This window comes from Brienomyrus brachyistius, chromosome 8 (genome assembly GCF_023856365.1).
Source record: "Brienomyrus brachyistius isolate T26 chromosome 8, BBRACH_0.4, whole genome shotgun sequence".
NCBI classification, from domain to species: Eukaryota; Metazoa; Chordata; class Actinopteri; order Osteoglossiformes; family Mormyridae; genus Brienomyrus; species Brienomyrus brachyistius.
The window spans coordinates 15759627-15772925 of NC_064540.1; the positions used below are offsets into that span (position 1 = coordinate 15759627).

The 13299-nt window shown below is 45.9% G+C and overlaps 1 long non-coding RNA gene across 1 annotated transcript; it reads left to right on the forward strand.

The window, feature by feature from the left end:
* The first annotated feature begins 1365 nt into the window (after positions 1-1365).
* On the forward strand, positions 1366-12938 carry LOC125747225 (uncharacterized). The gene is made up of 4 exons (XR_007399267.1): positions 1366-1818; positions 5937-6153; positions 11951-11995; positions 12858-12938. It is a non-coding gene; the product is annotated as an uncharacterized LOC125747225 (long non-coding RNA).
* The last annotated feature ends 361 nt before the right edge of the window (positions 12939-13299 follow it).

The window sequence follows — 13299 nt, forward strand, 5'->3', positions numbered from 1 at the left end:
GACCAAGTCGGCAAGAAGTAAATTAACTATGATTAATTATTTATATAAACCAGAATAAATGCCCTTAAAACTCTGAGCCTAATCATGAAAGGAGGTGAAAATTAAACTAAATGCAGATTTATAAGGTGGCATCTGGAGGAGACCCTGGAAGGGCCTGGCAGGGGTGGGGGGGGGGCGTTTCCGGGGCCTGGTAGGGGTGGGGGGGGCGTTTCCGGGGCCTGGTAGGGGGAGGTCGCAAGTCATGCGACTCAGCCACCAAGAAGGGATCGACGGCAGCATGAAGTGCACTTCCTGTTCGTCTGTGTGAACTTCACTTGCCCCCTCCTCCCCCCGCTGCATTAAGTCCCAGTTATCACTGGGGGGCGCACTGCGCTAGCTGAGTCACACAGCTGCCTGGCAGAGCAGGACCCCCACCCCTCTGTCACGCTGACCCAGACAGACGCTGACTTGACTCACCCTACCCCCAGTCTGGCAGAGCCCAGCCTCAGAACGGGATTTTCCAAACAAGGAGTGAGCAAGAGGAACGCTGGGGGAACGGGGGGGTCGGCTAAGCCAAAAATACTCCAATCACACCCCCACCCGCGACTTTGAGATATCAATAAGAAAAAAAACCCTTTCAGTAGAGGAAACGTTTTTTCCTCTAATGAATCATCACAATAAAAACATCCAATGATTTTTAACCCCTTTTTTTCGCTCTAACATCCTTAATGCCCGAAATCCCAAATTAAGTCTCCACACACACAGAAAAGGGGGGGGGGGGCACACGCACTGAATTAATTTTTTCCAATGCTATAAAAAACAAGGGAAGTAACAGCTTTTATGCATGTGCTGTCATTCTGTGCGAAATTTTCATAATTATAACGGAAAGGCGTAAATTTTCTAATGCATGGCGTCTCCAGAAGTAATCGGGAGAATGAGCCGTGAGGCTATTTTAATGTATGCAAAGCTAGTGACCCACAATAACGAAAGGAGAGGAGCCACGCAATGAATGCAAAGTAATGCGCACGTGCGGCGAGACGGTGCTGATGAGGGACAGCTAAAATTAACACCCAATTAATTTTCGAATTGACAAACAAATGAAACCCATAAATCTACTTTCTCATTAATTTTACCACAGAATAATTTAATGCTGCAATATCCCGACAAAAAAAAAAATGCATTATCAATCATTAATATCAAACAGATAGCAGCAAGGGGCAGAGAAAAAACCTTATTAAAGATTTCTTCACCGGTAATGATGGCAATATGTGCACAAGCAGAGCACAAGAGACAGCATGCAGACGTCTATCAGCCACAGCAGTGCCCCCCCCCCCCCGCCCCGCGGTCATGTGAGGGTGCTGCTCTCACGGCCTTACGCGGGTTTACATGGACGACGGGGATTCATGAGAAACAGACCTGTTTGTTTATGCAGCACATCACACTGGGGCAAACAAAAACACTTAAAATACTGCAAATTCCAGGACGTTACTGCGACCCCCCCAACAACGAGCCGTTCTCTCAGCCTGCCTGACACACGCCCCTGACGTTTATCAGCAGATGTTTGCTTTCAGGAGGGGAATGTCTGGTTGCAACATACAGCAAGTGTTTGGCAGAAAATAATCAGTGGTGAAATTTTTTTATTTTTTTTTAAAGAAAAAAATAAGGTCTGACTTTGTGTTTGTTGTTTCTAAAAGGACACTGGAGTACAGTGGAAACACGGCAGCCCCGGAACAGGCGGGTTCTTCGCGGCGAGAACGGCAACGGACGCTTACGGAACGTAGCAGCAACGTTACCATCTGTCCTCCTTCAGCGGCCATCTCTGGGAGTTGGGGAGTCAAGGTGAGGTCTGGGGCCGCAGCTGGCCGAGGGCGGCTCTCCGCTCTCGCAGTGTTTAATGTTTATGAAAGCAACCTTCAGAGGAACACCTGCTACTACTCGCCGGCTCCATTCTCACATTGCCGCGTTTACACAAACTGACAACAAAAGGACAACATTTTTCTGGGAAAGATTAGAAAAATACAACGGAGAGCGGTCAGCGGGACAGGTCTCACAGCGCCCCGTTTACGTTACCCTCGGTACGCAGACTAGACAGAGCCGACAGGCCGTACCAAGGTGTGACGACCCGAACGCTCGGTGCCGAGATCTCAAGGTCTGCGGGACGCTGAAGACAGCCATTATTTTGGCTTCCAGGTCTGAAACGCCCAGCAGATGCGGAGAGATTGCTCTCAGCTGAGCACGGTGATGTTTTTAACTCCGATTCTGCGTATAAATATCACTGCCAGTTGCCACAGTAAGCACCACTTCATAGGACACCAAGTAAGCGGACGCATACGCCCTGTGAAGAATCACCCCTACAAGGGTAACGATTCAGCCGAAACTCTACCTGCAGCGGGGGTCCCGTCTGGGGTCCAGCGTTGCATCACCTTTCGAAAAGCCTTGGAATGGCACTAGCTCATTTAGCAATCAGCGAGCTTCCCCCCTTTGTCCAGAAAGAATGGAACCCCACAGAAGACATTGTGCTGAAGGAGACTTCTTAGAGAGACCAAACAATCCACTAATCTTGCAAGCCCACTCGAGCAAAAGTTGCAGATAAGCAAAGCAAATGTCAGACTACTGCAACTTCTTGCCAGGGACAAGTCTGCCGTTCTCCCCTTTATGCCCCCCCAGCACCATTTTTTTCCATCAAGACAGAGAACCTTTTAAGTTTCCTCCAGACCTTTCAGGGATAAATGGCCACTCAGAGTAGCAAACAAAGCAGATATTTGTTTAATAACTGATTGCTGCCATGGTTACAGTAAACAGGGGGGCCAGGGTTTGTGTTTATGAACAAACACATCTTCTTGCAAGAGCAATTTAACATTAACCAGGTGGAATGATCAACAGATTTCATAGGTGACACTCAGGGCAGAGCTAATGTAAACAGTGCTGGGTGGAGAGAGGGGTGGCGAGGGAACCAAGGTCAACTCAAAAGCGGCTCGGCAAGAATAACAGCTGGAGAAAACTCAAGACAAACAAACAGTCATTCTCCTGACATTTGATGAAGCATTACGCTGGTGCGTTACAGCTGCCGGTGACCACCCTGAATGCAAGAGAGCCTGGGGGGGCAGACATGGGTTAGGGGCGACTGAGAAACCCTTCTGAGGGGGGCTTTCGGCCGTGGTTCACGTGGGAACCGTCTACGTTAATACCGGACAGAGAGGAGGACAGAGGAAGATGAGGGACCTGTGAACTCGTACGACACGTCAAACATTACCTCTTGCTTATTCAGTAACCTGTGTTGCAGAAAGAGAAGGATCCCCCTCCCCCCAAAAAAAAAAAAAAAAAAACAATGACCAGGTCAACAGCACAGGTTGGTTAAGTTTTTAGAAGAAGGTAACATCTGGAGATAAGCATAAGGACAAAGCCTCATTTACAGAAGATGGGCACAAATGTGCCGGAAAAACTCCTCTGTGATGTCAGCCGCTTCCTGGTTAGAATATCCTGAAGAGCTGCTTTCAGCTGGCTCACTGCAGCAGTGTCTATTTTTCTTAACCACGAATGCATCGTTAAGACCTGCAATTGACACTTATCTGAAGCTTTGAGAATCTCTAACGTGAGCGGTGAGAGTCCCGGAAGAGGCCGGGCTGGGATCTGGAATGGCACCGTGTGGCCATGTGGGAATGATCTCCGGGAGAAGAACTAGAGTTTGGGGAGCAAGACAAGAGGAGAAAGGAAAAGCAAGACCAGCAAAGGAGGAGAATGAAAGCTGGGAAAGAAAAGAGAAGGAAAAAAAAAGTCCTTCAAGCCAACTCAGCTGTTGCATACTTTTGTTTTGGGCTGCAGTCAACACATTAGAGAGGAAAACATAAGAAACGGATGAGGAGAAGCGTGAAAAGAGGATAAACTCCAGTGGAGAGGTTCAGCTTAAAGTCGTCTGACACGTGAATTTTCACACATGCTCCTAGCAAACTCCTGGAAAGCCTCCAGCATGCAGTCGCACTGCCTTTCCTGTCGGAGCACCGCCGTCCTCCCGCTCTGCTCCTCACACTCATTTCATTCATCCCCCAAAATCCATTTACTCACATTTTTTTAGAGGGAAAAAGGCTGATCTAAGAGAGTAGACACGTATTTACGACATATCGAGAAGAATGTAATGAGATCCCAAAGCATGAAATTCTTCCAGTTTCAAAAGTATTACTTCTCTAGTTACAGAAAAAAAAACACCTACGTTTAGCAGGACACTGCGCATCCATGTCGGTACGAGTCTGTCACTGTAGGAGCTACTGATGAAGCTTAACGCGCACAAGCTAAGCAGTTCCATGTTTACAAAAAAAAAAACGCTTTAGACGCATCAAGAAAAAAAGGCCGATGGCTATTTCATTATTTAATATTTCACTGATAAAAAATAAAGACTAAGGAGAGCTGCAAACTTCATGTGAGCATGAAGCACAGTTCAAACAAACAGCTGCGCCAGACCCCTCCACCCCCCCCCAGCTCCATTTCCAAAGTGTGTTAGCTGGGTAAATACGTCTAATCCCCCAAGGAGACAGTGACATCAGAACCCACGGCAACCCGTAACCCCCCCGAGGACTGACTGGTCATTTCTACTCCAAGACAGAAAGAAAAAAAAAAAAAAAAAGTCATATGTGGAATGATTTGAGAAATAAATTGCATACTTGCAGAGTAACCTAGAAATATAAATTCTGCGTATCAATTCCCAGTGTGTGACACTCAGGAAGAAAGACCCCAGTGACTCTGTGAATTAAAGCAAAAGCCTCTTCCTGCATACGGACGGCAGAAGTGGTTCGGACGGGCGGACCATGTGCCCGATGCTGCCGCTGGTTTGCCACACATTGGTAAATGAATCCCTCTGATCCTAATTTGATAAACGCGCTCACATGTGTGGAAACAAAGACAGCTGCTCGTACGCGGCTGGAGACAATGAGAGATACGGCTCTCGCCTGAACCGCGGCCAAACTGCGGCAAATGGGGGGGGGGGGGGGGGCTACCCTACCCTAGAGCTCGTCTCACCAATTAGACCTGTCACAACAAAAAAGGAAGAAGAGGAAAAAAGAAAAAGGAAGACGACTTCAATCTCCGGAGTCCTGTGGGATGTACAGGGTAGCTTATTGTTTTAACATTATTTAAAGTGTGTCATGTATTTTTAATCATTTTTACTAGAATTCATGCTAGGGTCTTACTCCTGGGACCGGAAATGTGGACTTTGAGGAGGAGAAATGTGTTGAGCGCATTTGCCAGGAAAGAGAGGTTAGGCTTCACGAACTTTTCTAATTAATACTCAGAGCTTAAACCACGTGAGGACTTGACAGTATTATTAGAAATATTGTCTTTGGGGGTAAACTTGCCCATCTGCACGCCGACAGTGTGAATTACCCCGACATTTTCAGAAAGATGGTTCCTGTCGGCATTGATGAAACACCACTGCCTCGCTGTGGCACCTGGGAAGGAATACTCACAGCCTCCGAGCGCGACGAGGCCGCCTGCAATGTTCCTGAAGAGATCAGGAAGCCTAGCCTGGAAATATGGAGGCTCCACCACAGGCATAAATAAGAGGGCGGCGATCTCCGTAGTGCCCTGGGCATTACTGTAGTTCCTGTCACGCGCGCCGTATGAGAGGCACTGTGGGAGTTCCCCTTTATGATCGCTAACACAGGCATGAGAGCACATCACATGACCAGATATATATTTATAAAACTACAAACTGACAAACTGAAGCTAAAAATGAACAATCCGGGAGAACTGGGAGGACGGGAAATAATTTAATTTCAAGTGACATCGATTCACTTACTGTCAAACACGCACATTTCACTCCCCGCAGAAATAAATGTGGTCAGGCCCTTGGTGTCTGTGGGATCGCTTTAAATGATATGTCTTCGACACCCCCCCCCCACCCCCCACAAAGGACTTGTGACACAAATTGTGAGCTTTAGTCACAAAGTTTTTTTTTTTTTTTAAAGAATCTGGGACTTCCAGCAGGTAACAGCGTCCTTCTTCAGTGACCTACTTCTAGCGCCTGCCGCAGGACAGCATGCAGGAACTCCGACGCAAGCGAGTGGCGGCAGCGACCGACCACAACAAGCAGCCGCTCCCGGTGCCGCTCGCTCCCGTTTACAAACAAGCCCCAGCTGGTCCGCAGAGCTGAGCTTCCAGCGTGCCGCATTCGCCACTGATTACGTAAGGAACCGGCAATTCCCCCACGTCCATGTTGGGATGCCCCAGAACAGCATATCGATTAAGGCTGACTCTGATGTGCAACAGTGATGAAGCAGGGCATGGTGGGAGATGGTGCTTTAAAGGCTCTACTCAGGGCTCATTCACTCTAAAGCAGGTTCAGAAGAAAAGGTTAGGAAGGTTCAGGAAAAAGTGGGAAAGCCCCAGACTGGCCCAGGAAGCCCTGATCTGGTATGGAGGTATGCCTAGCAGGCACAAATGAAATAGACTGACCTTTCGCATCTTACACCTCTCTTAAATAGCACTATTGCTATAATCTGAGATTGATGACGACATGCAGGACTCAGTAAGCGATTCAGCACCAGATGCATCACAACATAGCATGAAAAAATCCAAATGGTAGTACCTTTAATAGCTATAACCCGAAATTAAACGCTCAGTTCCCAATAAAAGACAATTCTACCTTAAATTCGCACTTCTACGTTTCCATACATGCGTGGAATACTAAATACATTACAGTTGCAGTCATAAGTATAAGGTCATGCTTGCAAATCCACCTACTGATACTACCAGGCACTTACAAGCAGTCTTGCTGCACTCGATTTAAGAGCTTAGCATTACATTCAAGTTTAAACTGGCCTCCACTCCACCAACAACAGAGGTAATATCAAGGTTCAGGAATAAATTAATACTGTCCTGAATACAGAGCTTCTTTGTGCTCAGGCTTGCACACTTCCTCTCATATAGTTAACAGATCATCGTACAATCGGGACAAGGTACTGTTTATTCAAAGACCAAAAGGTGTGTGTTTCAGAAATACATTTTTAGAAATACACAAAAACACGTGAATAGAAAGGCAAATCACTGACATCCTTTAAAATCTAAATTAAGAGGAGAAAAATATAAGCTACCTCCCACTCACCTCACAGAGAGTTTTTGGTGTTATTGTACCAATATTGTACATATTACATCATGAAGAACAGAACATGCATCCATCAACTGCTCATAACCCACTTACCTGGGCTACCGGGTCACAGTGGGCTTGGAACCTATTCTAGGAAGCACGGGGCACAATGCAGGGGACACCCTGCATGTAATTGTTAGCAGAGCAGAAGGTTCATTCCTCAGAAAAGTAACGACTCAGATTTACTGTCACAACCATGACAACATGGCATGTTTGGAGATGTTCGAGGCGGAGACTTTTGGGCTTGAGGTTATAAAGTTCAGCGGTGTAATTACTTTAGCAAGTCAGACACATAGTCTGGATGAAAGCATCAGTGCAATTAACTTATTGCGAACCAACACATACATAGAAAATAAGTTATTTCAGGAAATCGTGTGCAGGCTTTCTTAAATGCCTGACGCAAGTTTACATTGTAGTAATCAATAGGGAGCAGTCAGAATGTACATCTAGATTGCATATGTCATAAGATCTGTCACTGCTCAATTGTTTGGTGCTAAATTAGATTTGTGAAATTCCACAAACGTGTGAGAACACACATGGCATAAATGGTACCAACGTTTCAAAATTAATAGTTGAGATTCCGGAAATTCTTCAAGGATAGCGACACTTGTGGCATGGGATGGCCCAATAAAAATAAAGACAAAGCGATCTATTTTTCATGTCGCCCCCCCGCAAGCCCTGTGTCCTGTTGATCACTTGCAGCTTTGTCTGAAGAAGCGAGACCATGACTGCGCTTCCCACTTACACTGAGCTCATTGAGCTGGACGTTTCTCAAGAGGACAAGCAGGGTGAGACACTGGTTGGGGGGTTCCTGACCCAAGTTGGATCCGTCTGACACGGCGGCCACACTGTCTGCCCTGCACATGCACGCCCAACAACACATTAACTGGGGCACCATCGATTATTTACCAAATCACAGACAGGCGTCGAGTTTGCAGCTAAACACAAATACAGAAGCAGAGGATTTCAGCCCGAATCCCGTCCCTGATTAAAAACTGACCCCCGCTAACCCTGAATTTTGGGGGATATCACAGCAGCTTGGTGAAGATGCTGCCCCGTACCTCCAGGGTCATTCTCCTGCCTTACGCCACCCAGGTCCTGCTCCAGACCCTCGATGGGATAAGTAGCTGGATGATGGATGTAGAGACTGAGAAGTGCATGAGACGTGGTAAATAGCAATGATAATAATCATGATAATCGTGATGTTGTCGAAGCCCCAGAGGTACAGGCCGGCAAAAAAAGAACGTGTGAATCGCCAAAGAACCTAAGAGCCCGAACCGTGGTCAATTTGTCTCTGACATGGAGCCTTTGACACAAGTGTCCTCTCTGAATGTGATTTCTGGGTTCAGTGTATGCGATTCGGGGAGAAGTGCCTTCTCTCACGATCCTCACTTTTACAGGAAAGGACGTATTGGGTTAAAAACAGGCGGTGGGGGGGGTGGGATACATGCACCTTCCATTAAGCAGTTAAACTGAAGGTAAAGGGCGCAGGGCTAAATGCAGAAGGACCTTGCATGAATCTCAGCGCTTTAATGGAATCAGGTTTTAACAACTCTCTTTCGTTAAATACAGCCCGTGTCAGGAGGATGCGTCCCGGCCATAAAGCAATGCGCTGACAATGTACAGTGCCGCTAATACAAGGACATGGTTCATCATGACATTTTCTGCAATTCCCAACTGATTAGGGTCATTATGTTGGGGACCTGATTTATGTTGTCATTTCCTGTCTCCGATCCTGCATCAATGAATCTTAATGAATTGGTAAATAAGGGTGAAGATTACACTCTATGACACCGAAACATTCCTCACTCTCAACACCAGAGATTTATGTAGCCAATTAGAAGCTAACAGAGAAAATTGGCTGGCAGAAAAATAATATTCTTTATGGTGCAAAATGGAAAAGCATTCCGGATGAAGGGCAATCGTACTGTCCACGTGAAGTCCATAAAACATGCCCCTCCTTTAGAAGACAAAGGATTTGTTAGAAGTCTGGGATGAGCGCACGCTTAAAAAATGACTGTGCAGTCCGTGCACGGCGATCGCCGGCGGACGGGAACGCGGTCGCACTTAACTGCCTCTTAAGTCGCCAAATCGGAATAAGGGGACCACTGTATACCTTCGCTATCTCAAAGAAAACCGCAAGAGAGACCAAACTGTGCTGGGTACATGAGAGAGACTTGCAGCAATGCCACACTGCACCGGACACGGCGCAGTCATAACGGGCAGGTTTATAATTATAAATAATTATAATAAAATTATTATGGAGTATGACACAGATTCAGTGAATCGTTTAGTGCTGCTGGAGGAGGTTGAAAAATCATGCAAGGAACCATTACTAACATTATAGAAAGATTTCACTGGGTTTAATTCCCTACAAAAGTTGGATGCGAGCACACATTAAACGCTGCATGCGATGCTGTGATACTCGCTATGATACTGGACACTGACAGACAGTGACTGCCTCCCAGTGTTTGTTTGCCGAGGAGAAGACGACGACATCATCGCCTGGAGCAAAGTCCTCCTGCGTGTAGGAATTTGGAGGAATTACAGACATGTCTGCTCAAAGGAGGAAAAACACCTCTCCTTATTAAAGCCAACTTCTTAGGGAAACACTTGGTACGATAATGAGGCCTTTTATGCATTACATATTGTGAGTAGATTTAGTATGGAGCAGAGGCTCTGCACATCAAACGCAGAGCGCGGCTATTAGGCAGAGCTGAGAGACACTGCGTGAAAAGGAGTGGAAAATTAAAACTGAAGCAGCCAGGAAAGGCTTAATTTACTGGCATGTACAGTATGCAAATGAGATTACTCTCAGCTTAACGGCATCATTTATGTCCATAATAACAGCATCATCATTACGGGGCTCAAATTAAATTACACCGTAATTAGCATATCAAAGTGATTGGTTAAAGTTTAAAACAAATACCCAATTTTGTTAATGAACAGCTGTAATCATCGTGTATACTCCGGTGAAAACACACAAAACAAATATGTATTTTGGGGAACGGGGAGAAGGATCCCCCCCCCCTCCACCAATGTCAGGTCTGAAGCGTGGGGGGGTCTTACCTGGAGATCTCTCTACTCAGCCGACATTTACCAAACGCTCTGTGATCAAAGATGCTGCTTGTAAACTTGACACTTTGGGAAATCGTCAATAAAATACTAATCACTTCATGACTGCCGAGGACAGCCACGCGTGCCTAAGCCCTCCGCCTCAGAAATGCATCCGGTTTTCCCAGCACGTTCGCTCAAATGCCACGATGCATCAGCCATACCTTTTCCCCAAGAATAAGGGGAAGCACATTTTGGGTCGAATCAGAAGCCAAGCTGCAAATCACACATGCATGCATACACACGCAAGCATGCATACATGCACGTACATACGTATACACACACACACACACACACACACACACACACACACACACACACAAACTTTTAAGATGTCTACAGAAAGCAGACCCTCTTGTCACATCTCCCCCGTTTGATCTCAAGAATTCACACTCTCGACACGCTACACACTTTGAACGTTTTAAGTCTAACCCTTTTTTTCATTTTTCAACCCCCTCAATCTACCACCCGGCCCAAATCAAACCCGTGGTCGACATACATTATCAGACAAAGAGTGTCCAGATTTTAAAGAAGTGGCTTTTTATTTTATTCATTGAGGAATCCATTAAAGGCCTTATTCCTTAGAAGTATGCAAATGATGTGGCTTTCAAGGTAGTGCTAGGGCGCGTCCACTCCATCAGCTAACGATGGTGCTCATTACATGCAAAGCGCGGGAGTGACGCCCCACTGTTAGCGCTGCCTGCGTAAATCCCTATGAGATGCAAATACCTCACTTCTAATTAAAGGATGCTACGTCCAAATGCACCTTCACAGCCAGCAGCCGGCAACATAAATTTCAGTTTTTCAGTAGAACATGAAACCCGGAGCGGCCACTGGGAAACATGGCATTAATTCATATTTATTGCCCCCTCCCTGTTCCGTGGCCCTGCATTCTCTTCCTCTCCTTCCTGGGACCGGCCATACGATTCGGACCCGCATGAGCGTGGCTGCCCCGTGACACCACACGCAGACCGAGGGGAACAAAAGGTTAACAGATGGAGGGAGGGAGGCAGCACATGGGAATCACCTTTCCGTGTGTATACATTTACAATGTTTACACGTTTGGCAGTAAACATATTTACAAGGAAACGTGCTGCTGTTCTCAGAAAACGACCTTGAAGTCGGTAAACAGTCACCTGACAAAGTTCATTAACGTACGATAAGGAACCCTTTCTCACTCTGTCGGCGTTTGGAAACCATTTCCTGTTCACAATATGTAACGTTAATTTTTACATTTCAGATGAAATTTGTTTGACCTCTAACAAGCATTCAACCTGTTAGTCATTACATCTTTAAATTAGCCAATTCAAAATCATGAAATTATTTGCTCTGTTCTTCAGAGACGGCAGTAATTTAGCTATTGATACGATAAAGAGCAGCTACGCTACAAAAACAAAACTGAACGGTTATCTCCTATCATCTCTATTTTCTCCTGTTTCATTTTGGTTTCGTAGAAACAGTCTGAAGTGACATGCCATTAACTATCTGCTAATTATTATGGTAAATATATCTAGATGTACATTTAGTAATATTATATCAAAAAAGAAAAATGTCGTACTTAGAAAAACACAAATGCTGTTAGAGACAGATAGATGATCTTAATGAAAGTGACACCCCAGTTTAAGCGTCATACCCCCCCAAACACTTCTGCTGTTTGTTGATTGTGGAGACTGACCTTCAACATTCTGTAGGTCTCACCATCCTATTTTTCCATGGAAACAGATAACAGCGAACAAACATCGGACTCAAGAGGATTGTGGGATGCAGGTGAGGCCATTCAAGGGTTCATTTGGAGGGAAAAAAAGTCATGTGAGTCTCGAGTGTCTTTGTAGCAGAGGAGAAAAAATGCCGCTAATGACTCTTACGCGCAGTAGAGCTCGGAATGGAGGAGCCGTCTTTACACTTAACAAATTTACACCGAGGTCCGGGTTCAAATCCCGGCCATTTCCATGGACGTTAAAACTAACGGCGGCTAATGTGTTTCACTGTCAGCCCCAAGACAAGGCAAACAAACACATGCCCCCCTATCAGAAGTGATACTTGACAACTTGCTGGCGCTATGGGTTTTCAAATCTGGTCTCTGGCCAGGGAGTAAGGGAGCTGTCAGCTTCGAGGGGGCTGCCCTCCGTCTGTACGCACCCTACGGCCCAAGTGGGCGGGGCAAAAAGCAGACGGCTCATTCAGCCAGGACGAGGGAGCAGGATGGAGAGATGGAGGGGAAACGGGGTCCGCAAAGACGCAGGGAGGACGGCTCATTCCATCAGGATGTAGTGCGGTGGAGAGGGAGAATGGGGATGTGGAAGAGGGAGAGAGAATGGAGAGAGAATTAAAAAAAAAAAAAAGTGAGAATGGGAGAAGAAAGAGGAGAAAAGGTGGACAGATATCAGAGGCGTGCCTGAGGCTGGGAGGATGAGTGCTGTAACACTTGGAAAAGCTGGGCCTTTACACATTTGTTTCTTATTGTCTAAGTGGCAGTTAAAAGCTGCTCCCCAAGAGGGCCTCTCAGCCGAGCCGGCTGCTCCAACAGGGAGGTTACCATATTAGGATGTGTATGGTAAAGTAAACAATAACATAGTTGCAATGAAATGGAAATTTTTCAGCTAATGGTGTTTGTCATTCCTGTTTCCAGGGGCCCGGGTAGCTCTACGCTTTTTCTGCTTAACCCAGGGAGACTTTGTTTATGAAAACAACACCAGAGCCAAGACTTTAGCCGGTGCAAAACACAGTAAATAAATATGTCTTTAAAATCGCCTTGCCTGCTTCTTTCTGCTTGAAACATTAAATAAACTCAGATTTCACATGAAACGAGCTTTCCACTTCTGACATGAAGAGAATTCTGCTTTACTTACGTCTTAAAACCGGCAAATATGAATAAAACACCGAGAATGCTGCAGTCTTCTCCGCTTGGAGTAGGAGTTAGGGGGTGGCACGTAATTTGCAATGATGTATGGATGATGTGTTTTTCTGGAAACAATGCTTTCTGGAGCAGTCGGCCAAGTTGCAGTTAAACAGAATCAAATGAATAATACTTGATATGTCTGGGTCTGAAGGTTCAATTTCTCCCTAATTCA